Here is a 26,933-nt window from a genome sequence, read left to right as displayed (position 1 = left end):
GAGTAAAAAAAAAAGCTAGATTTGAGGCATTCGTGGCAAGTCATGATGCAAATAATGTTCTGAAACGTGGTGCTCAGACTTAATCCTTCATGTGGAGGCACCCACGCTATAATCCCATGACTAAACCTTTTATACATTTCAAATTTTCATTGCATTCTGCACATGTTTTTAGGGAGGATTAGAAATGCACTGAGCCTCCTCAGAGCAGGCTTGCGTGAATGTCAAAGTGAGGGAGCAGTTGGTGTTGGGTGATCCCGGCGTGACACCCCGACGGTCACACTGCGCCAGGGCAGTGAAAGAGACGCTCTTACAACGGGCGCCAGCCCCAGTGCTGGGGCATGGGTGGAGCAGCTCACGTCCATGCTCTAGCATTTGTTTCTTATTTGATGAGCATCTGACTCCTGCTGGGAAACTTTGGAGATAGGCACCTGTTAGGAGGTATCCCCTCCTAACTTCTCTCCTGTCGGTTCTCCTTTTCATTTTCTCGCTTGTTACAGCAAGGTTTTTTTTTTATGACAACAGAATATTTCACTCTGTGGGAAATCTGTTCCTTCTGCTTCTGCCCCCACCGGATGTTCTTATCTGCTCCTTGCGAGGGCACAGGCAATTATAGAGCAATACATCTTCACCCACATAATTTCAGGCAAATATTGTAAAAGGAGTGCAGATGGCACTGGAGAAAAGCCTTCTGTCGCTTCTCTCTTTAGTTTAAAGGAAGAGATAGCAATTTCTTTTTCAGTAAACACCCTAACAGTTCATTCATTTATTCAGTGAGCCAACAAATGTTTATTCAGTGTCTACTTGATGCTGGTCCATGTGGGCCATACATCTGATAATTAGCACCAGCACACCAACCATCTTCCATGGGAGGTTTTTTCATGGACTGTCTCACACCCACATGGCACCCACCTGGTTGCTCTTTGGCTCTCTCTCATTTGCCCCTTCCTTCTCATCTCTCCCCCTTTTCTTGTTTGTCTCAAGCAGAAAACTAGAATCACCTTATTGCTACTTAAGTTCAGGCCATACCCTTTGGGTCTGATCTTCTACTCCACTCATTCAACCAAGGTTTACTGAGTGTTCATCATGAAAACAGTAATAAAAACAACAATTTACCCTTATGTAATCCTTTGTGCTCTTTATATTATCTCATTTAATCTTTGCAATAATCCTATAAAGAAGATATTACTGTAATCCCCATTTCAAATGAGGATATTGAAGCAGAATAAAGTAATGTGCTCAGTCACACAATTGTAACAGCCATGCTTTTGTATAAAAGTAACAGAAAGCCCAATGTACAGTGACTGAAACAAAGAGACATTTATTTCTCTCATAGAGCAATAAGCTGGGAAGCCATTTGACCCTAGTGCTGGTTCTCTGACTCAGCAATGCCAGGGCTCACGCTTCTGTGAACCACCTGATCTTCCTCACATACGCACAGTGGCTGCCCTGTATTCGAGCATCAGGTCCACATTTATGTAAAGTAAATGAGAGAAAGGGTAGCGCTGTCTGCTTCTGTCCCTTCCAGCAGGGAGTCAAAGGCTTTCCAGGATCCCTCACTGCTTTTGCACTCACCTCTCACTGGCCAAGCCTATGTCATGTGGCCACCTCTAGCAGCAAGAGAGAATGCAGAAGTAAAATCCAAGTTTTGTTTTTGTTTTTGTTTTTTCTTTTCATTTTCAAGCCTCTGTGATGGAAGGCAGCAGGGCAAATGGGATCTTGGAATGTCTGTTAGGTGGCCAGTGGGCAGCATGTATGCCATGGGGAGTACCTGGTTGAAGAGTGCTGGAAGTAGGAGGCCTGTGCTCCAGGGCATGCCACTCTCACCATCATGCTCTACTGCACATCAGGGGTGCTGGTTAGTCCACCACACGGACCTGCCTTCATGGAGCCAGGACACAAAGAAGCACACTAGTAAGTTTAAAACTGCACATCCCTATATGTGCTAAGAGAGAGAATAGTGGGCTTTTCAAAATATTAAAAACAAACAAAAAAAATATTAAAAAACAGCTAACACTCTCTCATTATTGTCTTCACGGACCCTGAGAAGTCCAGCAGCCTCTCCTGGGAGGTGAAGCTCTTAATAAAGAAGTCCTTCGCCCTGACTTCTCTGAGGTCCTACCCTACCCTTTCTCTACACTCCATCTTATCTACTGTTGTTGCTTTGTTGTTATTATTCATGCACATCTTTTTCTGCCTAAGTTTTGGCTTCATCTTTTATTCTCCCCTCTGTTCTTCTTTTTCTCTTCTGCTCACATGTTTCTTAGCATTTTACTGGATACTCCAACAAGAAGAGGACTTGGGCTTTATTCTTGTGAACTGAAATTGTTCTTATTTTAGCTTCTAAGGAATTTGGAAGAGATGATCACTCTTGTAAAAATCACAGTTTGAAATTTCAGTTGTCACAGAGTGTCCAGCTAACCTCCCCTCACACTGAAAGGAAAAGAAAATTAGATGGCGATGTTAGTAGTCTAGGAGAGCTGCAGTTTCAGCTACCGCAAATTTCTTCTGATGGCACGCAGCCCCAGCCGTGCAGCCTTGGGAGAAGCCATCGTGTCCAACATGCCCTTCACACATGGTACCTGGCTGAAAAGCACCAACCTCGTTGCAAAGAGCCCACCCATATGTTCAAATAGCATCAACTTTCCCATTCTCCTTAGATCCTGGTGTTCTTTTGATACATAAAAAAAAATCATGATATACAATTAACCTTTGACTCAACATCAGAATTTACTAAAATTTGGCCTTGTGTAACCTTATTTCTGTGAACCATCATCCCAAATTCCAATATGAAACATCTGTCACCACCACGGACAGCCAGAGCCCCAGCTGGCTCACTCATGGGGTACAGAATGGGCAGGACATACTGTAACCATATGAGCTGCTTTGCTCCAGAAACAAAATTGAGTATAAATCCCAGTCTGTGTACCCACAGATGTATATAAAGGTCAGGCTGCTGGTGTTACGCCTTGGCTTGTGCTCGGCAGAGTTCTCTGCTCCTGTTCAGAGAAAGGATGAGTGTGCCATGAACGCAGATGGGGTTTCACAGTTTACCCTGTTTGCCAGCTTTCGGGGAAAATGCAAAGCTCCAGGTGCGCCGTGTATCTCAGGAGCCAAATGTGTAACACGGGCTGTGCTTCTAAGTGCAGTGCTATGCTGGCTGCTGAGTGTTTGGTGGGCAAGGGACTTCAAGTACTCAGGGACAGTTTTGTCTAATGAAGATTAACAATTACTGTGTCGGTTATAAGCCACAAAGAGATCATAACCGCTGATTTCACTTGAGGGCTTATCTCAGCAAGTACAGTTGAGTAGTACTGAAGCATACATGTAGTGCAGTAAATGGAAATTCCACTAGATGGTGGTGGTGTTCTTCTAACCAGAAGCAAGCCTCGCTGAGGACTTGACTCCATCACTTTGTATTTCAAAGGTAAAGCAAAATATGATCGTGAAAATACTTTGTTGTTGCTACTTTGTATTCATTCTAGATTATATGTAAATAGATTATTTGTAGCGGTTGATCAAAGACTAAGCTTCTCTAGAGTGTTGAGGATTTTTTCTCTTTTTTTACATAGATACATGGATTTTAATCTTTTATACATTTATATTTAATAGGTTTTACATGTAATATCTTTTAGCATATTTTAATCTTTTAACCTTATTTTTATGTGTACTAGAACTTATTAGCTTAATACCTATGCTCTCATGACATACATGCTACCATTTTCTCACCACTCCTGTGGCAATCTCTCATATAAGGACATAGGCTTCCAGGATGGAATGTGTATTGTCTTATGTGCAGCTTTCCTTCAAGCTCAAAGTGATACAATTTGCAGTGATTGTTTTCACTTTTACTTTCAGTAACCTTACTTAAATATGATCCAGATTCACAAGTTCCTCTTAGAAGTCCTATTAGAAAATAATAATTAGATAATTATTTAATAATAATAATATTTAGAATATAATAATAAGTAAAACTAACTTTAAAAATATACATGTCAGTCTTGTTCCAAAAATCATCTCAAATTCTTTTTCTTTTAATTAAAATGTAGTTGACTTATATTAAATTCACAATCCTCTGTGAAATTTCCATTTAACTCCTCCAGTTCTACTGTTTTTCTACTTCACAATTAAATGAGATCTCAGATGTCTTTCCCCAAAGCAGCCTGGGTAAATTCCCACGGTTCAGGCTCTAGGCAGAATTCCCAGAAGGGCAGATGACAGCTGTTCCTTCCCCATAACACTGGAAAAGTGGCACAAGGACAGGTTGCACATAGAACAACAGACAAATATCCATCCGCCCTTGAGAGGGTTCCAAACCAAAAGGCATTGCATGAACATCATCAGAAAAACCGCTTTTTCATTTTAAGAGAAAAGAAACATGGCCTAATCTAAAACAAATACAAATTCCAAAGAACTTTGAAATGAACCATTGCAACAAAAGAAATTTGGGAAATTTCAATCATAATTATATGAATACATTGAAAAGAAATTAAAATTAAAAGATTGAACAAGAGTATATCAATAGTTTTCTGAGATGGTAGGAATCATAAACATCAAGTTTTTTCTAAGTGTTTGTTGGTTGCTTACTATATGCCGCTTCAGTGTGAAAAAATTGTCATCAATAGGAAGATGGTAATTTCTAATATTTGGTTTTATTTTCATGAAGTTATAATTATTATTTCAGTTAATTCAAACAATGCAGAAATGTATAGAATACAAAGTAAAAGGGTTTCCTTGCCATTTTCTTACTCCCTTTTACCTAGCCAATTCCAGTCCCCAGAGAAAGAGGTAACTTCTGTTAAAAGTAGTTTGGTACACATCCTTCTGGTAATTTTAAATCACTATTGGCATATGATGATATGTGAAATATTTCTGGTATATTGATGGCTATATTTTGGGGTGAAATTTTATCATGATTTTAGTATGATTCTTCTTAAAAATAATATAAATATACTATGTATATTGTTCTAGTCCTTATATTTATACACAATTATTTTACCAAGAAATATGCTATTATTGTACTCATTTCTCCAATGTACATTTCTGTTTTAAGAAAAATTCATTAACTTAAAAAAGCTGCACATAATATATACAACTTGATGAGTTCGAAAATGAGTCTACATCCATGAAACTATCACCACCAATAGGTTTATCTGTGCCGTAAACCTATTAATGACTTCCAAAAGTGATATACTTATTATTAGTATTTATCTTATACATTATTGCACATGATATTGCTTTTATTATTATATTATTAACAATACATTATTATTTATTATATATTATATTATTATTTGTTATTTTGTGAAAAGAACATGTCATATGAGATCTACTGTCTTAGCAAATTTTTAAATACACAATGCAGTGGTAACTATAGGCATTATGTTATACAGTAGCTCTTTACGATTTATTAATTTTGTATAACTGAAACTTTGTACTTTTCATAAATACCCCTCCCCCAGCCCTTGGCAATCACCCTGCTTCTATGAGTTTAACTATTTTAGATTCATCATGTAAGTGACATCTTGTAGTATCTTTTCTTGTGTGTCTAGCTTTTTTCACTTAGCATAATGTCTTCCAGATTCACTCGTGTTGTTGTAAATGGCAGAATTTCCTTCTTTTTTCTTGGCTATGTAATGTTCTGTTGTGGGCTTCCCAGGTGGCTCAGAGGTAAAGAACCCACCTGCCAATGCAGGAGACATGGGTTCATGATCCCTGGGTTGGAAGATCCCCTGGAGGAGGAAATGGTATTCTTTTTTCTATAAGTAAAAGCCATCCTAATGGGTGTGTGGTTTTGATTTGCATTTCCCTGATGATTAGGAATGTTGAGATTTTTTTTCATACACCTGCTGGCCATTTGTATATATAAATATTCTCTAGTCAGTAAATCTATAACCTTATTAAAGTTATGACCAAAGTAACCCATTCTTAAAGTGATGTGATAGTCAAACAAATACTGCCCAGCAACCAGACAGTAATTCTGAACTATCACAAGATTTTTACTTTGGTTATCAAACACTTTGAAGAGTGTTTATTACTCATGCAATACTTCTTAACATTCCCTTTCTGAGAAATCTGAGAGAAACCTCCTTGAAGAACTGAGGAGGGAAGAAAACTAAGTAGGCAGACTTTATAGTGGGTCTAATGAGAAGAAGAGCCAGGAACTCTCAGACCCTCCCTAATATTTCTTGTCCTGTCACCTATATTAGATTGGAAATTTTAATTCTGTACGTTAAAAATAAATCTTTTCTCTTATCATGGTCAGAGACATTGAAAGATTTCACATATCCCCTGATTTAGATTCAGAATTTCTTCATGATTTTGGCAATAAATGATAAATATTTGTTTCCTTTTATCTTTAATTTCCTAAAGCTTTCTACATCATTCCATTCTATAGGATTGAAAAATATCAGGTTCTGTTGTCTAATTTTTATCTTTGAAAACTTCTCCATGCATTAATTTTTAAATAACCGTCATAATATTGAATCTTTCTGGATGAAAATATTATCTTGTATTTGTAAAAGATGAAGTCTTTAAAATTTGCTACACAGCAGAACCATGACCATAAATTCCTTTCGGTAAAATTTTTACACTTCCGTGTATTTCAGGCTCCTTTCAGAGATGGAATCTTAGTCTTCTAAAGTGGCTCCTGAACTTGAGCACATATCAGCATTATATGTGTATGTGTCAGTCACTCAGCCGTGTCCAACTCTTTTTGACTCCATGGACTGTAGCCCATCAGGCTCTTGTCCATGGGATTCTCCAGGCAAGAATACTGGAGTGGGTTGCCGTTCCCTTCTCCAGAGAATCTTCCTGACCCAGGGATTGAACTCGGGTCTCCTGCATTGCAAACAGATTCTTTATTGCCTGAGCCACCAAGGACAGAGAGCATTATATGAAGGGTTTATTAAAATACAATTTCCTGGACTCCACTCCCAAAATTTTTGGCTCAGTGAATATGAGATGGATCCCAAGAATCTGAATTTCTAGAGAGTTCATGGATGATGTTCATGATACTGTCTGAAGACTACCATACTTTGAGCTTCTTTATCTGTGCAATTATAGTTTTCACACATTTGGAAATTTTTCAACCATTATTTCTCCAAGTATTTTTTCTATTCTTCCCTTTCTGCTCTCTTGTTCAGGGACTTCAGCTGCACATATATTAGGCCATATGAAGCTGTCCCACAGCTCAGCTCATTAGTACTCTTCAGGTTTTTTTTCAGTCTTTGCTCTCTCATTTTAATTTCCACTGTTAAACATTTACAAGTTCACTAATCTTTTGCGATCACTAATCTCCTATTAATCACATTCAGTGTAGTTTTTATTTGTACTTTTCATCTTAAAATATTCAGCTTTAGACTTTTTATATCTTCCAGGTCTCTACTTAACATGTCTGGTCTTACTCTACTTTCTTGAACATATGAAATGTAGTTATAGTAACTGTATTTATATCCTTGTCTGCAGATTCCATCTTCTGGATCAATTTCAGTTGATTGTTTTTATTTCTAATTGAGGGTCATATTTTCCTTCATCCCAGATAAGCGTTGATTAGATGCTATACACTGTGATTTTACCATTTTGAATACTGGATAGTTTTGCATTTCTATAAATATTTTTCCATCTTGTTCTGGGTTGCAGCTAGGTTACTTGGAAACAATTTGACCCTTTGGGGTCTTACTTTTAAACTTTGTAAAGTGAAACTAGAGCAGCATTTTGGCTTTTTCCCCACTACTGAATCGATACCCTTTTGAATATTCTGCCCAATGCCCCATGAGTTATGCTTTTTGGAACAGGAGCTATTCTCATACCAAACATATTGAACTCCAGCAGTTGTTCTTCCAGTGTTTTGGTGGGTCTTTCCCCAGTCACAGGTAGTTTCCTCACACGTGTGCACTAATCAGTTTTCATTCAATAACTCAAGAAGCCCCTCTGCACATCTGTGAAGCTCTCTTGCTCTGTTGCTCTGTCTCTCTCTCCCCCTCAGTACCTCTCTCCAGTCCTGTACCCTTCCCTGCAAACTCTAATTGCATTGATCTCTCTAGATTAGTAGTTCTGTCTTTCGAACTTCAGGAGACTGCAGGTTCTACCTGGGGAGCAGCCCTATCCTGAGTTCCAGTCTGGGAACTCTTACCAGATAATAAGACAGGGCAATGGTATAGTCCCTGTATCTCAGGGATCACTCTTCTTCATCAACTAGTGAAGTCCAGTGTCTTACATCTATTGTCATATATATGTTAGGTATTTTTATTATCTTACTATGAACAATCCTTCAGGCTAGGCTTCAGCAGTACATGAACCAAGAACTTCCAGATGTTCAAGCTGGATTTAGAAAAGGCAGAGGAACCAGAAATCAAATTGCCAACATCCGTAGGATAATAGAAAAAGCAAAGGAATTCCAGAAAAACATCCACTTCTGCTTCATTGATTACACTAAAGCCTTTGTGTGGATCACAACAAACTCTGAAAAATTCTTTAAGAGATGGGGATGCCAGACCACCTTACCTGCCTCCTGAGAAACCCATATGCAGGTCAAGAAGCAATGTAACTGGACATGGAACAACAGACTGGTTCAAAATTGGGAAAGGAGTATATCAAGCTATATTTTATCACCCTGCTTATTTAACTTATATGCAGAGTACATCCTACAAAATGCCAAACTGCGTGAATCCCAAGATTGCTGGGAGAAATGTTGACAACCTCAGATATGCAGATGATACCACTCTAATGGTAGACAGCAAAGAGGAACTAAAGAGCCTCTTGATGAGGGTGAAAGAGAAAAGTGAAAAAGCTGGCTTAAAACTCAACATTCAAAAAAAACTCTACATTCAAAAAATGCCACTTCATGGCAAATAAATGAAGAAAAAGTGGAAACAATGACAGGAGACAGTGACAGACAGGGAAGCCTGGTGTGCTGCAATCCATGAGGTCGCTTGCAAAGAGTCAGACATGACTTAGCGACTGAACAATAACAATTTTCATTATCAAAATAGTAAAGGTGATCAAATTATTTAAAATATTAGATAAATTAGAAATTTTATTCAAGACAAGCTATTTCATGTAGTGTCTTAATTTATTCACTCAGAAAATTCAAAACAAGTTACATGTTAGGTACTATTTCTTCACAATTTATACAAGTATTTTTGAGCTAAAGTGTGTCCCCCCCCCCCAAAAAAAGTTCCTGTGTTAAAGTACTAAGCCCTAGTACCTAAAATGAGACTGTATTTGGAAAAAATGAGGTAATTAGTGGGAGCCCTAATCCAATATGGCCAACGTCCTTCTAAGAAGAGGAAATTAGGACACAGACACACACACAGAGAAGACGTATGTGGAGACATAGAGAGAAGACAGCCATCTACAAGCCAAGGGGAGAGGCCTCAGAAGAAACTAACTCTACTGACACCTTGATATCAGACTGCTAAGCTCCAGAAATATGAGGAAATAAATTTATGTCATTTACGCTGCCATGCAATCTATGGTACTTTCTTTTGGCATCCCTAGCAAACTAATATGACAGGTAATTTGGACCAGACATTAAGAAGGTCACAAATTATGAGCTTCATCTCGTGCTACTCTCATGTTATAGTGCAAGCTTTTAAATCTCACTGAACTTCCATTTCTTCATACCTATAATAGGAATGAATAATGATATGTGGTTCTGCCTATATCATAGCATTTTGTGGGAATTCACTGATGCACACACACATTATATATATATATATATATATATATATATATACACACACTCTTCACAGACAGAAGAATTATGTAAGTTACTGGAATATTTTAATTAATAATGATATGATATTTAATAAATTAGTTTCACTTAAAATTACTTCATAACTGAAAACCAATATTATTTCAATGTAATTATAATGTAGTATTCCATTTCAAATAACATTCCTATGAATAGGGCTTAAATGAATATGTTAGGCCTCCATTAGGAAGATTAAATATCATTTTGTATATAATTAGTAATATATTTATTTCACAGGGCAAATTAATGAAGTAAAATTAATGTTAATCAGATTTTTAAACAGAGTTGAAAGTATTCTATAATTCACAGCTTTATCCTTCACAATATTCATCACTTTGCTTTCAGAACTAAGTTAAAGAAATGACTTCCTAATTACCAAGCTATATCGTAATGAAAATAAAATATTTTCTGCAGCTCAGTGTTTCCTTGGAGTATTTTAGAAAGCCACTCATGTTCATCTGTTCATAAGGAAGCAAAGAGCTCATTAAATCAAGTTCCAAGCAGCAAGAAAAACCTGTGATAACTGATAAATATAAGGATAGGTGGGTGTAAAGGAAGTGCCATCAGCATAGCCTATAGAGGGACATTTCAAAAGAAACCAGCTACAAAGAGCCAGCCATGTGTATTACTCATCCATAAGTCTCAAGAGTGATGATAAACAAATTCAGAGATCTCAGGAACCATGTTTCTTCCATGTTTTAAAGATATGAGGGAAAAAAACATAAATATATCCTCTTTTGTACAAATACATAAGGTCAAATTCCTCAAAACAATCACAGGAACATTCCCTCATAACTTTAAAATCTGAAGGATTTTGTAGATGACATGGAAACCTCAGAAACTATTTGAGGGAAGAAGGGAAAAAGATGAGAATAAGACAAATAAGGTCCTTGAGCATAAATTTCTATTCTAGTAAAGTTAAGCAGACCACAAGCAAGTAAACAAATTGATGAGATCATTTCAAATAGGAACAAGCATCATAAATAAAATTAAACAGGATAATGGACTGTGGTAGTATTACAGCACTATTTCAAGTTGAGTCATCAAGGAAATTCTCTTTACAGAGGGTACATTTGATCTGAGTTGAGAATGATAACACAAGAGCCAGCCTTACCAAGATTTGGAAAAAAAGCATTCCAGGCAGAGGGCACAGCAAATGTAAAGGCCATGAGATAGGAACAAGCATGACATTTTGAGGAATAGAAAGAGGATCAATGTGGTTAGAGTTTGGTGAGTGTCAGGGAGATATGTACAGGGTGGTGGGAAAGAGCCAGATCATATTAGTAGGTCTTGCCCATCTGTCCTGTGATCTACTCCAGTCCGTGCTCCATGACATCTGTGGCCTGATTTGTCCATGTTAGCCTTCTGTCACTTCACATACATTGTCTTCTATCATCTTTTTACATATAAATATTCTGTTTTCTCAAACAAATGTTAAGTTCTCTAACAGGTACATTGAGTGCTCTCATCTATACATACTACAGTGCTTTTTGTGTAAGTGTGTGTATGTTTGTATGTGTGTGTGAGTATATATTGTGTAAATAGTATAAGCTAGTGGTTTAAAATTTGAGCTTTGCAACCAAACTAGAATCATACCATGGCTTTTATTGCTTACTAGCTGTGTAACTTTGGCAAGTGACTTGATTTTCTCATCAATAAATGGGAGGACTAACTGTAGCTGCCTGATAGGGTGATTGTGAGAATTAAATATTTAATTAAATATTAAATTGCACCAGATTGTATAGCACTTAAAACACTTAAGGATAAAAGGTATAGTGTCTGAGATGAAAACTATGCAAGCAACAACCTATGAACCAGCATGTATGTATATGAAACCTGATTGAACCTTGCATCTATGCACCAGGAACTTGTATAAGAATTTTCATGGCAGTATAAAACTGAAATTCCAAAGTTAATCAACAGTGGGAAAGATAAGCTATATAGATTCATACAAAATAATTCCGTACAGCAATGAAAACGAACAAACGAAGGTTACACACAGTATAAATGAACCTCGGGAATGTAATGTGGTGCCAAAAAAAATGCAAAAGATACACAAATGATTCCATTTATATTCATTTCTGGCATTCAAAAATACTCAAAATCTAACAATATATTTTTAGAGAGACAAGCATATATGATAAAACTATCAAGAAAAGCAGAAGGATAATAAAAAACAAACCTGAGGAGAGTAGATATCTCTAAGAGAGACAGAAGGGGAGGGGATCTGGGAAGAATGTGCAGAGGACATCAGAGGTCATGATAATGTTCTTTTTCTTACACTGGTGGTGGGTGGGTCCACTGGCGATCATCATGTTATCAGCACTTGTACTCTTACTACTCGAAGGATAGTCTACCGAGCAGAGCACTGGTTTCATCTGGGATTTTGTTAGAAATGAGGAAACAGGCCCCAGACTGCCTGAATCAGAATCTGCATTTTAATAAGCTCCCAGTGATTGTTTGCATATTAAACTTTAAGGATCACCACTTTAAAATTTACATATATTTTATAAGTATTCTTTTGTATTAAAAAAAAAAATTTAATAACAGCTTCTTCACAGTATTCATACATGGCACTGGAGAAGGGAATGGCCACCACTCCAGTATTCTTGCCTGGAGAATTCCATGGACAGAGGAGCCTGGCGGGCTACAGTTCATGGGGTCGCAAAGTCAGACACACACATCCGTGGGACATATCACTTTCTAGTTATATCGGTATCTACATCTTTGAAATACCTGATTTCTTTTCCTTATAATTTCCCCATACACTTATCTATCAAAAATAAGTGCTATGATGGCTGCAACAAAGTATTGCATCTAGAGCCCAGTTCAATATCCTTCATATAGAAGCTATTTAATTAAAAGTTGATAACTGGCATTTTATATCTGATGCTTCTTCCTTTTGGGCACTCATTTCAATATCTCAGCAGATTGAAGCAGCCTCTTCTAACAAGATACAAATATTATCAAAATCAACTTTCTTAATATTATGCTTGACATTAACTGGACAAGAATTTTATCTAAGAATTATGATATAATCATTTTCACTCTCCTAATTTCTGTAGGAATTATTTGGTCTAAGTGTATCTAAAACAAAACTGGGACTTCTGCTTTTGGCCATAATGGAGTATCAAGATTTGGGCTTCACTTCTTATTACAAACTGGACAAAATATATGAGACAACTGTTTTCATAAATTTGACTGCAGAAAGCATAAAAGTGTGATCTCTGAGAGAACGGAAACAACTGGAGTGATTTCCACAATTAACCCAGATTTCTGCCTGGAGGTAATTCATGGATTGTGAACCAGAAGCAAGGGTAAACCAGAAAAGCAGGGCTCCTTGCTGACTCAGAAGACAAAAGATCAGAGTTTTGAAAGAATGAGGCTAGAAGTTGCAGGGCAGAGATCTAGAAAGTAAAGGGCTGTGCAAAAAAATGAGAACTCCCAAAATCTTCCTTATAATACTGAGTATTAGGCTATGTATGAGTAAAGTAAAACTCCACAAGCCAGAAAAAGGAAAGCCAGGTATTCATAAGAAGAACAGTTCCCAGAAATTGTACAGGGTGGAAAGACATTGAGTATCTGACTAGTGAGTGTGGAGTCCCGGGACACTGAGTGAAGATCTCAAAAGGATTATACCTTAATAGAGAAAAGAAAGTAAAAAGTGTTACTTGTTCAGTTGTGTTCAACTCTTTGCAACCCCATGGACTATAGTCCTCCAGGTTCCTCTGTCCATGGAATTGTCTAGGCAGGAATACTGGGGTGGGTTGCCATGCCCTCCTGCAGGGGATCTTCTCAACCAAGGGATAGAACCTGGTCCTGCATTGCAAGCAGATTCTTTACTCTCTGAGCTACCAGGGAAACCCAGGAGACCCAGATTCGATCCCTGGGCCAGGAAGATCCCCTAGAGAAGGAAATGGCTACCCATTCCAGTATTATTGCCTGAAGAATACCATGGACAGAGGAGACTGGCAGGCTACAGTCCATGGGGTCACAAAGAGTTGGACATGACTGAGCACATACATCTTAATAGTAGGGCTGACCTATCCTAGAGAAGACTCTCCAACCACTCTATTACAGCTTGAAAGGGAATTAACCTGATTAACAAATAATTTAGCTGCCTGCCAAGAAAAAACTAACACTTCTTGAAGAACTCAAAATCCAGATAACCAACCATGTAGCACTTTAAATCTTCAGCATCTTATCAGAAATTTTAGACAAGCCAAGAGGCAAAGACAATGTTGACAGATTACTACTAGAAGGAAAAATCATTCAATAGTAACAGACTTAGAAATGACAGAGTTGATGAAACTATCAGGAAAATATGTTAAAATGTCTATTCAGTATGTGTAATTATTTAGAGGAAAACATTAACTTGAAAAGAGAAATAGAGGATATTTTTAAAAGCCCAAGTAGAATTTCTAGAAATGAAAAAATACATCTAACATGAAAATTTCACTGTATAGGTTTAAGAGTAAATTAGATACTGCAAAAAAAAAAAAGCCCATAAACTTGAAAACATAGCAAAATAGAATTGTCCACAAGTATATGGAAGAAAAAATATGGTGAAGAAAATAACAGAGCCTCAGTATCCTGTGGAATATCAAATAGTGTATGTTAAAAAATGATAGGAGGCAGAGATATTTGAAGAAATAGTGGTCACAAATTTTTTTTAATTTGATATGAAAACTACAACCCCCAAATCCAGTAAACCCCAAACAGGATACACACACACACACACACACACACACACACACACAGCCCACACCAAGGAACAGCATAATCAAATCACCAAACATCTCCTAAAAGCATCAAAAGGGGGAAAAAAGAGAATTTAAGCTCTTTATAGATATTCAAGATCTCTCCCATATACCATAATGTATCTTAATTTGATGAGCTCATCAGATACACCTATATCTTGAATATTATTCAATATGTCAATCCTTTGATCCTCACTGACTAAGTTCTTTCTTAAGCTACCAATTGTATCTATTGACTGTAAATACATGAAGTACATGAAGTATGAACTGTTATTTCCAGAATTTGAATTTTACAGTGTCATTAACACTTTATTCCTATTCTTAGATTCCCTAATCTCTACTAATCTAGAATATCCATCAAGAATGATACTTTACCTGGATGGGAGGGGAGATAAAGGGAGAATGACGACATGTATATGTATGGCTGAGTCTCTTTGCTATCCAAAGGAAACTATCACAGCGTTGTTAATCGGCTATACTCCAATACAAAATAAAAAGGGTTTTAAAAATGTTTTTTTACTTTCCTCAAAGCATAAGAGTTTTTGTTCTATGACAACCATTTTTGGGTATCAGATCTGACTGTTTCACTATTTGTAACCAGCCTCTGTTTTATTTAATTTGTAAATGTGAAGAATTTAATCACATCTTGTACAATTTCCATTAGAATATGTGGCATTTAAATGCACAAAATGAAGTTTGCATTTCCATGCTTAACTACGAATGGATACTTTCAATTTTTTACAACTAAATTTAAACTTTCTAGAATCTTTGTCTTTAGAATGTGCTACTCATATACCACAAAATGACACTGACTTCTAGAGAAAATAACTCAGTCAAGGAGAGATTTTTGCAGTGAGATGCAAATCTCTCAAGAGATCGAGTAAGATTTTCTTAATAAAATAACTTTAAGTTTCACATTTAGGGCCCAGAAAGCATACTAAAAATACTCTCTGAACTGCTGGAATTTTCAAGTATTAGCACTGATCATTTTCATTCATTTGAAACTTTGCCTCTAGAAATTTTATTGTACAACACAATACATACTATAAATAGCCAGTGATGCTGTCTCTTTTCCTTACATTATTTATTTCCATTATATTATCACCAGATAAGATGCCTACATATGCTGACACATTTTCATTGATTAAAGAATGTCAATACTTCCTTCAGCTTCTTTGTTCACCTTCTTACTATCAAACCTTGTTTGACTTTGAAGTTTTTATACACCTGACATGAAAGGAAAATATCTTAGTAGGTCTAATAGCTAATTGGGTCAAAATAAAACACAAAATAAATAAACAAAAAGCTTTTAACTTTACAAATGAGCAACTTTTCTAACTGAAATATTAATTCAGGCTCTTTTATTGTTTATCAAAGTGAGTATGATTTAGTATGTGCCTTTTCATGCTTTTATTTTGGTAACATATGTTTTCCGGAGAGTTGTGTATTTCTTCTTACTAGTGAAATTTTCTGGCACTTACATGAACTACATTCTCTACTCTTTCTCAGAAATTCTTGCTGAACTCTGAGTTCTCTGAGATTTGTCACAGTGGTCCTCCTCTCCCAATTCAGTTCAGTTCAGTTGCTCAGTCCTGTCCAACTCTTTGTGACCCCATGGACTACAGCATGCCAGGCCTCCCTGTCCATCACCAACTCCTGGGGTTTATTCAATTTCATGTCCATTGAGTCGGTGATGCCATCCAGCCATCTCATCCTCTGTCATCCCCTCTCTCTCACCTTCAATCTTTCCCAGCATTAGGGTCTTTTAAATGAGTCAGTTCTTCACATCAGGTAGCCAAAGTATTGGACTTTCAGCTTCAGCATCAGTCCTTCCAATGAACACCCAGTACTGATCTCCTTTAGGATGGACTGGTTGGATCACCTTGCAATTCAAGGGACTCTCAAGAGTCTTCTCCAACACCACAGTTCAAAAGCATCAATTCTTCAGCACTCAGCTTTCTTTATAGTCCAACTCTCACATCCATACATGACTACTGCAAAGACCATAGCTTTGACTAGACAGACTTTTGTTGACAAAGTAATGTCTCTGCTTTTTAATATGCTGTCTAGGTTGGTCATAACTTTTCTTCCAGGGAGCAAGCATTTTTTAATTTCATGGCTGCAGTCACCATCTGCAGTGATTTTGGAGCCCCAAAAAATAAAGTTTGCCACTATTTCCACTGTTTCCCTATCTGCCATGAAGTGCTAGGACCAGATGGCATGATCCTAGTTTTCTGAATGTTGAGTTTGAAGCCAACTTCTTCACTCTCCTCTTTCACTTTCTTTAAGAGGCTCTTTAGTTCTTCTTTGCTTTCTGCCATAAGGGTGGTATCATCTGCATATCTGAGGTTATTGACATTTCTCCCAACAATCTTGATTCCAGCTTGTTTTTCATCCAGCCCAGCGTTTCTCATGATGTACTCTGCATATAAGTTAAAAAAATAGGGTGACAGTATACAGCCTTGATGTACCCCGTTCCCATTTGGAACCAGTCTGTTGTTCCATGTCCAGTTCTAACTGTTGCTTCCTGACCTGCATACAGGTTTCTCAAGAGGCAGGTCAGGTGGTCTGGAATTCCCATCTCTTGAAGAATTTTCCACAGTTTATTGTGATCCACACAGTCAAAGGCTTTGGCATAGGCAATAAAACAGAAGTAGATGCTTTTCTGGAACTCTCTCACTTTTTGGATGATCCAGTGGATGTTGGCAATTTGATCTCTGGTTCCTCTGCCTTTTCTAAATCCAGCTTGAACATCTGGAAGTTTACTGTTCACATACTGTTGAAGCCTGGCGTGGAAAATTTTGAGTATTACTTTGCTAGCGTGTGATATGAGTGCAAATTGTTCAGTAGTTTGAGCATTCTTTGGCATTGCCTTTCTTTGGGATTGGAATGAAAACTGACATTTTCCAGTCCTGTGACCACTGTTGAGTTTTCCAAATTTGCTGGCATATTGAGTGCAGCACTTTCACAGCATCATCTTTTAGGATTTGAAATAGCTTAACTGGAATTCTATCACCTCCACTGACTTTTTTCATAGTGATGCTTCCTAAGGCCCACTTGACTTCACATTCCAGGATGTCTAGCTCTAGGTGAGTGATCACACCATCGTGGTTATATGGGTCATGGAGATCTTTTTTTGTATCGTTCTTCTGTATATTCTTGCCACCCCTTCTCAATATCTTCTGCTTCTGTTAGGTCCATACCACTTCTGTCCTTTGTTGTGCTCATCTTTGCATGAGATGTTCCCTTGGTATCTCAGATTTTCTTGAAGAGATCTCTAGTCTTTCCCATTCTATTGTTTTCCTCTATTTCTTTGCACTGATCACTAAGGAAGGCTTTCTTATCTCTCCTTGCTATTCTTTGGAACTCTGCATTCAAATGGGCATATCTTTCCTTGTCTCCTTTGCCTTTCACTTCTCTTCTTTTCACAGCTATTTGTAAGGCTTCCTCAGACAACTATTTTGCCTTTTTGCATTTCTTTTCCTTGGGGATGGTCTTGATCCCTGCCTCCTGTACAATGTCATGAACCTCCATCCATAGTTCTTCAGGCATTCTGTCTATCAGATCTAATCCCTTGAATCTATTTCTCACTTCCACTGTACAATCGTAAGGGATTTGATTTAGGTCATACCTGAATGGTCTAGTGGTTTTCCCTACTTTCTTAAATTTAAGGCTGAATTTGGCAATAAAGAGTTCATCATCTGAGCCACAGTCAGCTCCCAGTCTTGTTTTTGCTAACTGTATAGAGCTTCTCTACCTTTGGCTGCAAAGAATATAATCAATCTGATTTCAGTATTGACCATCTGGTGATGTCCATGTGTAGAATCTTCTCTAGTGTTGTTGGAAGAGGGTGTTTGCTATGACCAGTGCGTTCTCTTGGCAAAACTCTATTAGCCTTTGCCCTGCTTCATTCTGTACTCCCAGGCCAAATTTGCCTGTTACTCCAGGTGTTTCTTGACTTCCTACTTTTGCATTCCAGTCCCCTATAATGAAAAGGACATCTTTTCTGGGTGTTAGTTCTAGAAGGTCTTGTAGGTCTTCATAGAACCGTTCAACTTCAGCTTATTCAGCATTACTGGTTGGGGCATAGACTTGATTACCGTGATAGTGAGTGGTTTGCCTTGGAAACGAACAGAGATCGTTCTATCATTTTTGAGATTGCATCCAAGTATTTCGGACTCTTTTGTTGACTATGATGGCTACTCCATTTCTTCTAAGGGTTTCTTGCCCACAATAGTAGATATAATGGTCATCTGAATTAAATTCACCCATTCCAGTCCATTTTAGTTCGCTGATTCATAAAATGTCGACGTTTGCTCTTGCCATATCCTGTTTGACCACTTCCAATTTGCCTTGATTCATGGACCTAACATTCCAGGTTCCTATGCAATATTACTCTTTACTGCATCAGACTTTACTTCCATCACCAGTCACATCCACATCTGGGTGTTGTTTCTGCTTTGGCTCCATCTCTTCATTCTTTCTAGAGTTATTTCTCCACTGATCTCCAGTAGCACATTGGGCACGTACCAACCTGGGGGGTTCATCTTTCAGTGTCCTATCTTTTTGCCTTTTCATACTGTTCATGGGGTTCTCAAGGCAAGAATACTGAAATGGTTTGCCATTCCCTTCTCCAGTGGACCATGCTTTGTCAGAACTCTCCACCATAACCCATCCATCTTGGGTGGCCCTGCACAGCATGGCTCATAGTTTCATTGAGTTAGACAAGGCTGTGGTCTATGTGATCAGATTGGTTAGTTTTCTGTGATTGTAGTTTTCAGTCTGTCTGCCCTCTGATGGGGAAGTATAAGAGGCTTATGGCTTTGTCACAATGGTCCTCCTCTCCCAATACCTAAAGTCTAGTATATAGCCCATCTGTATCTTTGTAATTGCAAAAGAAAAAGGAGCACTGAGCCAGGATTCCTTTTAGTCCATTTCTTACATGCTCTTCTTTAACTCAAAACCCCCTGTCTAGACAAGGTCCTTAAGGGAAACATCTTTCACTGGAAGAGTTAGGCTAGGCACCATCTCTTTGTTATGTTGTCTGCAAACAAATGAAAATGGTAAAGAAGAGTCAAGTAACTACTTCTTGAGAACCATCAGAAGTGTCTGGATGAGACTCAGCATGCTCAGTCCCAAGAACTGTGGGAGTGCCTGTCTGAATTCATCTCTGCCCTGCCACAACTCCATCCCTATCATTATCCCCAGAACATTGCTTTCGGAATAAGCTCATGAGCTTGATTTAAACTCTAGTCAATAGTATAATATGTTTAACATATTGTTAACATGATATGCAAACTCCGTGAAATGGTGAAGCACAGGGAAGCCTGGCGTGCTACAGTCCATGGGGTTGCAAAGAGTTGAACATGACTTAGCAACTGAACAACAACAATATGATATAAATATCAGGCACATGTAACATAACAAAAATATTTTTTTTCTTATAACTTCTATTAGTTTTCACTTCAGAAACACAGAACTTGGCTAATATGTATATTATTTTTAAGTGTCTACCCTTCATTTATTTGTACAAAGAAGCAATTGTCAACAACCTGCTTTGGATGTTGGGTAATGACTCAACATGACTTGTTTTCATGGACAAATGAAGCTTCACTATCATTTAGTCCATGCCCTAGCCTACAGGGAGTAGGCAATCTGACCCTGTCTACACTCCCTGCTGTCTCTGCTCCAACCACACTGGCCTTCTTGATATTATGCAAATCACACTCAGCTTCTCTCACTGTAGATTTGGGTTTGCTGTTACCTCAGGCTGGAATATTCTTTCTCCTGACAGTCATGTGGCTTGTTCTTTCACTTCATTAAGATCTATGCCCCAAAACAACCTCCCCAGAGAGGCATCTCTCACTACCCTTATCTAAAAAAGGATAGCACCACCCCGCCCACCCCATGACTTTCTACCCCTTCATTGCACTTTTCACTGTGTTACTTATTTGTGTCTTTATTCATCACCTCTCCCCAACTAGAAATTAAGCTCTTTGAGGGTAGAAACTTTATTTTGTGCCTGGCACATAGTAATCACTCAGAAAACATCTCATGAATGAAAGACAGGAAAGAAAGCAGGCAGACAGACAAGAAGACAAGGAGGGAGAGCGGGAGAAAGAAAAGCAATCATCCTGGTTCAAAGTGGAAGGTTTCTCTTTATTTTTTTAATATTCAATTGAAAAATTTATTTTTTGGTTACCTAAAATTGACCTTGATATTATAGATTTCAGAACTGTCAATTATAGTATTTCTCTTTAAAAATTTTTATTTTATAGTGAACTATAGTTGATTTATAATGTTGTGTTAGTTTCAAGTGTACAACAAAGTAATTCAGTTATACATATACAATTATCTATTCTTTTTAAAATTATTTTCCCATTTAGGTTATTACAGAATATTGAGCAGAGTTCCCTATACAGTAGGTCCTTGTTGGTTATCTATTTTATATATAGTAGTGTGTATATGTTAATCCCAAACTGCCAATCTATCCCTCCACCACATTTGGTAACTCCTCTTTGGTAACTATAAGTTTGTTTCCCAAGTCTGTGAATCTGTTTCTGCTTGTAAATAAGTTCATTTGTGTAAATTTTTTTCAGATTTCACATGTAAGTAATATCATGATACTTGTCTTCCTATCTGACTTACTTCACTTAGTATGATTATCTCCAGGTCCATCCATGTTGCTGCAAATGGCACTGTTACTTTCTTTTTAATGGCTGAGTGATATTCCATTGTATATATGTACCACATATTTATCCATTCATCTATCGATGAACATTGTCTTGGCTATTGTAAACAGTGCTTCAGTGGACATTGGGGTGCATGTATCCTTTCAAATAGTGCTGCAATAAGACCTGGGGTACATGTATCCTTGATATATGCTCAGGAGCAGGACTGCAGGATCATATCATAGCTCTATTTTCAGTTTTTTTAAGGAACCTCCATACTGTTCTCCATAGTGGCTGTACCAATTGACATTCCCACCAACAGGGTAGGAGAATTCTGTTTTCTTCATACCCTCTCTAGCATTTATTGTTTGTAGACTTTTTGATGATGGCCATTCTGACCAGAGTGAAGTGATACCTCATCATAGTTTTGATTTGCATTTCTCTGACAATTAGTGATATTGTTGAGCATAGTCTCATGTGCCTGTTAGCCATCTGTATGTCTTCTTTGGAGAAATGCCTGTTTAAGTTTTCTATTTTTTGATTGGGTTGTTTGTTTTTTATATTGAGCTACACAAGCTGTTTGTAAATTTTGGAGATCCCTTGTCTGTCACATCATTTACAAATATTTTCTCCTATTTTGTGAGTTGTCATTTCATTTTATGGTTTCCTTTGCTGTGCAAAACTTTTAAGTTTTAATTGGATCTCACTTGTTTATTTTTGTTTTTATTTCCGTTACTCTAGAAAACAAATCAAAAGAGATACTGCAATTTATGTCAAAGAGTGTTCTTCTTATGTTTTCCTCTAAGAGTTTTATAGTATCCAGTCTTCCACTTAGGTCTTTAATCTGTTTTGAGTTTATTGTATATGGTTTTAAAGAATGTTCTAATTTTATTCTTTTACATGTAGATGCCCAGTTTTCCTGGCACCACTGATTAAAGAGACTGTTTTTTCTCCATTGTATACTCTTGCCTCCTTTGTTGTAGACTAATTGACCTTGGGTATGTGGGTTTATTTACTGGACTTTCTATCATTTTCCATTGATTTATATTTCTGTTTTGTGCTAGTACCATACTGTTTTGATGACTGTAGCTTCATGGTATAGTCTTAAGTTGGCACGTCTGATTCCTCCAGGTCCATTTTTCTTTCTCAAGATTGCTTTGGCTATTCAGGGTCTTTTGTGTCTCCATACAAATTTTAAAAATTTTGCTCCAGCTCTGTGAAAAATGCCATTGTTAACTTGATAGGGATTGCATTGAATCCATTAATTGCTTCGGTAGTACAGTTATTTTGACAATATTGATTCCTCCAATCCAAGAACAGGGAAGATTTTCTTTAGTTCCTATAACAGTTCTGCCCATGTGACTGCTGATTTACACTCCTTGGCTTCCTGAGCTGCTCCATCTGGGGTCAGCCTGTGAGGCCTATGCAGACCTCCAGCCCTCATGAGTTCTTAGGAGCTGAGTCTTGTGGAATTTACTCTGTGGATTGTGTGCCATGTCCCTACCATCTCTACAGGGGAACTACTTTATGATTCTCTTAAAGAAAAGTTTGCCTTTTATACTATTTCTCCTTCAGTTCAACTGCTCTAGAAGATTCTATACTACTAGGCTTGGTCTTTGGGAGACAAGGTAAGAATAATAATAGTTAATGTTAACTAAGTTTATTATGGGGTAAACACTGACCTAAGTGCTTTGCAAGTATTAACTCATTTAATAAACTCCATGAAGTACTATTATCATCATATCACAGCTGTGTAAACTGAGATCCATAGAGGTTGGTTATCTTTCACCAGTCAACCAGAATTTGAATATGGATAGTGTGACTCTGGGGCTTCCAAGGTGGCATCAGTGGTAAAGAACCCACCTGCCAATGCAGGAGATGTAAATGATGTGGATTCAATCCCTGGAGATCCCGTGGAGGAGAGCATGGTGGCCCACTCCAGTATTCTTGCCTGGAGAATCCCACAGACAGAGGGGCCTGGTGGACTACAGTCCTCAGGATCGCAGAGAGTCAGCCAAGACTGAAGCAGCCTAGCACAGCACAGCAGCACCCTGTGGCTCTAATACCACCTTCTTATCTTTTCTCAGACTGACAGAACACCGAAAGCACAAAACTGGGATTTAGAAGATGTAGATAACTGTTCTTGCTCTGTGACCTCACAATTTTCTTAACTTCTCTGAGTTAAGAACTCAGAGTTAAAATATACTCTCCTCATGTAAGGGCTTTCCAAGTGACTCAGTGACAAAGAATCCACCTGACATTTCAGGAGACACAAGTTTTATCCTTGGGTCTAGAACATCCCCTGGAGAAGAAAATGGCAACCCACCCCAGGATTCTTGCCTGGAAAATCCCATGGACAGAGGAGCCTAGCCAGTTTACAGTCCATGGGGTCTCAAAGAGTCAGACACGACTTAGTGCCTGAGCAAGCACGCATGCACACTCCTCACCTAAAAAAAAAAAAAATCAAAAGACTGGACTATATAATCTATGAAGACTCTCCAACTCTAGCATTCTATGACTGGTTGATAGTGAACTGCATTAATTACTGCCCCAAGGAGGATCCAGGTAGAAATACCTTAAAAGATCATCTTTTTGTACATTATACCCTGCTTGTATCACCTACTGTGGCTCTTACAATCTGTGTGGCAATATCATAGAATGACAAGAACATGATCTGGGTTTAAATCTTGGCTTTGCCACCCACATCTCAACTGTGCAACTTTGAGTAACTTACTTGACCCTTCTGAATCTGTTTTCTCCTTAATTTGTTTGCTTTTTATTTTGTCTAAAATGAATCCAGTGTTACCTAATTTATAGAATTTTCCAAAAGATTAAACAATATAAATTATATAAACTTGGCTGGTAAATATTAGGTTACCTGGTCAAACAACTTAATTTTCCTCTCACTTTTGCTCTGTATTAGTCTTGGGTGTTTGCAGAGATGTCCATGTTATCAAACAAAGAGTGGGTGCCAAGAAATTTTGAGAACCATTTTAAACTTTTTTTGTGATCAAATACATGCTTTCTGGAGCTTCCCAGGTGGCAGTAGTGGAAACGAACCTGCCTGTCAATGCAGGAGATGAAAGAGACACAGGTTCAATTCCTGGGTCAGGAAGATCGCCTGGAGGAGGGCATGGCAACCCACTCCACTATTTCTGCCTGGAAAATCCCATGGACAGAGAGCCCTGGGGCACTATCGTCCATAGGGTCACAAGAGTCAGACACAACTGAAGAGACTTAGAACACACACACGCATATGCTTTCTAAAATAAAATAATAAAGTCCAAGTTCCCCATAATTTTGAAACAGTATTTAGCACACAACTATATCCCCCTGTGTCTGTAGATGTTAAAAATGACCTAGACTTCATTAGGATCACCAGAGCAGGTCACAAGGAACATCTCAGCTACATTTCAGGAGCAGATGATACTTAGAGATACCTGTATCCAACTAAATACCAGTCTTCCTATTACATAGCATTAGGTATTTCTTGGCAAGTTCAGACTTCCATTTCTAATAGTATTGACTTTAGTACTTGTTTTAATCTCCTTTTGATTTTCAACCTCCTTTTGACTGCTGTTTTTAAAATACCATTCTATTACACAAATGCATAGCATAGTAAAGTGGACTTAGAAGCCCTGGGCTTGCTTCTCAGCTTCACCACTCATTAGCCATGTGCAGTTGAACTATGTTCTCAATTTGGAAACTTCCTTGAGCCTCTGCTTCCTTACCTGATAACTGAAAAATGTGATTCAGTCAGCCTTACGATGTTATGAAACTTTACTGAGATAATGTGTGGGCCTGACACAGAGTAGTCATTTGATGAAAACTGCTCAAATTTGACTCAGGAATATAGATGAGACCATTCATTCACCAGCTCAGTAAACCATAAAAAGTTCTGAGAAAAGGTCAAAAGCCATGAATAAAGTTATTATTTAAATGTTAGTTAGTTAGTTAGTTCAGTCGCTCAGTCATGTCGGACTCTTTGCAACCCCATGAATCACAGCACGCCAGGCCTCCCTGTCCCTCACCAACTCCTGGAGTTTTCTCAAACTCATGTCCATCGAGTCGGTGATGCCATCCAACCATCTCATCCTTTGTCATCCCCTTCTCCTCCTGCCCCCAATCCTTCCCAGCATCAGGGTCTTTTCCAATGAGTCAACTCTTTGCATGAGGTGTTCAAAGTATTGGAGTTTCAGCTTCAACATCAGTCCTTTCAATGAACACCCAGGACTGATCTCCTTTAGGATGGACTGGTTGGATCTCCTTGCAGTCCAAGGGACTCTCAAGAGTCTTCTCCAACACCACAGTTCAGCAAACCTAATTCCTGTCACTTGTCACTTGTCAGGGTAATGCAATGAACTAGCTAATACCCGAGCCATATATCTGCTCCTAACTACTGTGAAATTACCCAAAAGAGCCAGGCAAGCCTTCTCTGTTGAGCCACTAAATGATCCCTCTCCTAGAAATGGACAACAACTAGCCTTCCTATGTTCCATGATGAAATATCCTTCAGCCTTTTGTTCAGGCAGAGGGACAATCATTATTAACGTAAAACCCTGTCTCCTGCTGGACTCCAGTGAAACAGGAGTCCCATTTATCTAGAAGTAGATGATCAAGGAGTAGTCTGTCTACAAAGTCTAGAAGATTCACACAACCTTTCACTTGAATGTTAGGTAGCCCCAGTTATCTATTCCTTGTCAAAACCACATCATAAGACTCACTAAAATCCCCTCACCCCTGATCCACTTGCAGCAGATTATACCCTCTCCTCCCCCAAATTTTGGGGTTGATTTTATAAAAACAATGACAAAAATATTTTTAATTTGAATATTCCTTAATCAGACAAAAATGAATTTCTAAAGTGGCTTTTCCTTAGGTTGTCTTTTCTCCTGTTGCTTTAAAAAATATTTCTGAGTATTTATCTACTCTACGGAGAAGGCAGTGGCAACCCACTCCAGTATTCTTGCCTGGAAAATCCCATGGACACAGGAGCCTGGTAGGTTGCAGTCCATGGGGTCGCACAGAGTCGGAGACGACTGAGCAACTTCACTTTCACTTTTCACTTTCATGCATTGGAGAAGGAAATGGCAACCCACTCCAGTGTTCTTGCCTGGAGAATCCCAGAGATGGGGGAGCCTGGTGGGCTGCTGTCTATGGGGTCGCACAGAGTCGGACACGACTGAAGTGACTTAGCAGCAGCAGCAGCATCTACTCTACACCAGGTACTTCCACATTAACCATCTCATTTAGTGATAGTAGAGCGGTAGTTGTTAAATACATGGGCTTTAGAGTCAGGAAAATCAGGGTTGAAGTTCAGGTTCTACTAGAAACTCATCTAGAAATTTGTCATTATCATCCCCGTTTCATGATAAGGAAATTGAAGTTGAGGGAGATTGTAATCAAGGTCACCCTAGCCAGCAAGGGGCAGGCAGAGTTCGAATTTCAACAAAGTTCTATCTGACCAAAGCTTCTGTTTGCCAGGACTTACCAATTGCTCTTACAGCATGGAGGTTTCTCAGACACTGTGGTTTTAAGATGTTAGGTCACATTCTTCTTTGAGAATATTAAGAAATCTATGGACTGTCTCCCCAGAAACATGTAATATATGCTTACTAATATAATTTCAGGAAGTTAATGGATCTTTGAAATCCAACTTCTGGAGGTAAATGGACTTTAGGTTAAGAATCCTTGCTTCTAAACTGTGGCAGTTGTCATAGTGTCCAGAAGTGGTCACTTCTCAATAAT

The 26,933-nt window shown here is 38.1% G+C and overlaps 1 protein-coding gene and 1 long non-coding RNA gene across 13 annotated transcripts in view; one reads left to right on the top strand and one right to left on the bottom strand.

Annotated features, from left to right (window-relative positions):
• ANKS1B (ankyrin repeat and sterile alpha motif domain containing 1B) overlaps positions 1-26,933 on the top strand; it is a 1,049,816-nt gene that overhangs the window by 783,878 nt on the left and 239,005 nt on the right. The gene's annotated exons all lie outside the window — the stretch shown is intronic.
• LOC145546978 (uncharacterized) lies at positions 1,294-26,933 on the bottom strand. The gene is made up of 2 exons (XR_014083428.1): positions 26,677-26,933; positions 1,294-2,430 (listed from the first exon to the last, which is right to left on the bottom strand). It is a non-coding gene; the product is annotated as an uncharacterized LOC145546978 (long non-coding RNA).

The sequence above is a fragment of the Giraffa tippelskirchi genome, chromosome 4 (genome assembly GCF_054371585.1).
Source record: "Giraffa tippelskirchi isolate mGirTip1 chromosome 4, T2T-mGirTip1v1.2.pri, whole genome shotgun sequence".
Taxonomy (NCBI): domain Eukaryota; kingdom Metazoa; phylum Chordata; class Mammalia; order Artiodactyla; family Giraffidae; genus Giraffa; species Giraffa tippelskirchi.
The sequence above is the reverse complement of the archived record's forward strand: the minus strand, read 5'-3'. Positions and strand labels throughout refer to the sequence as shown.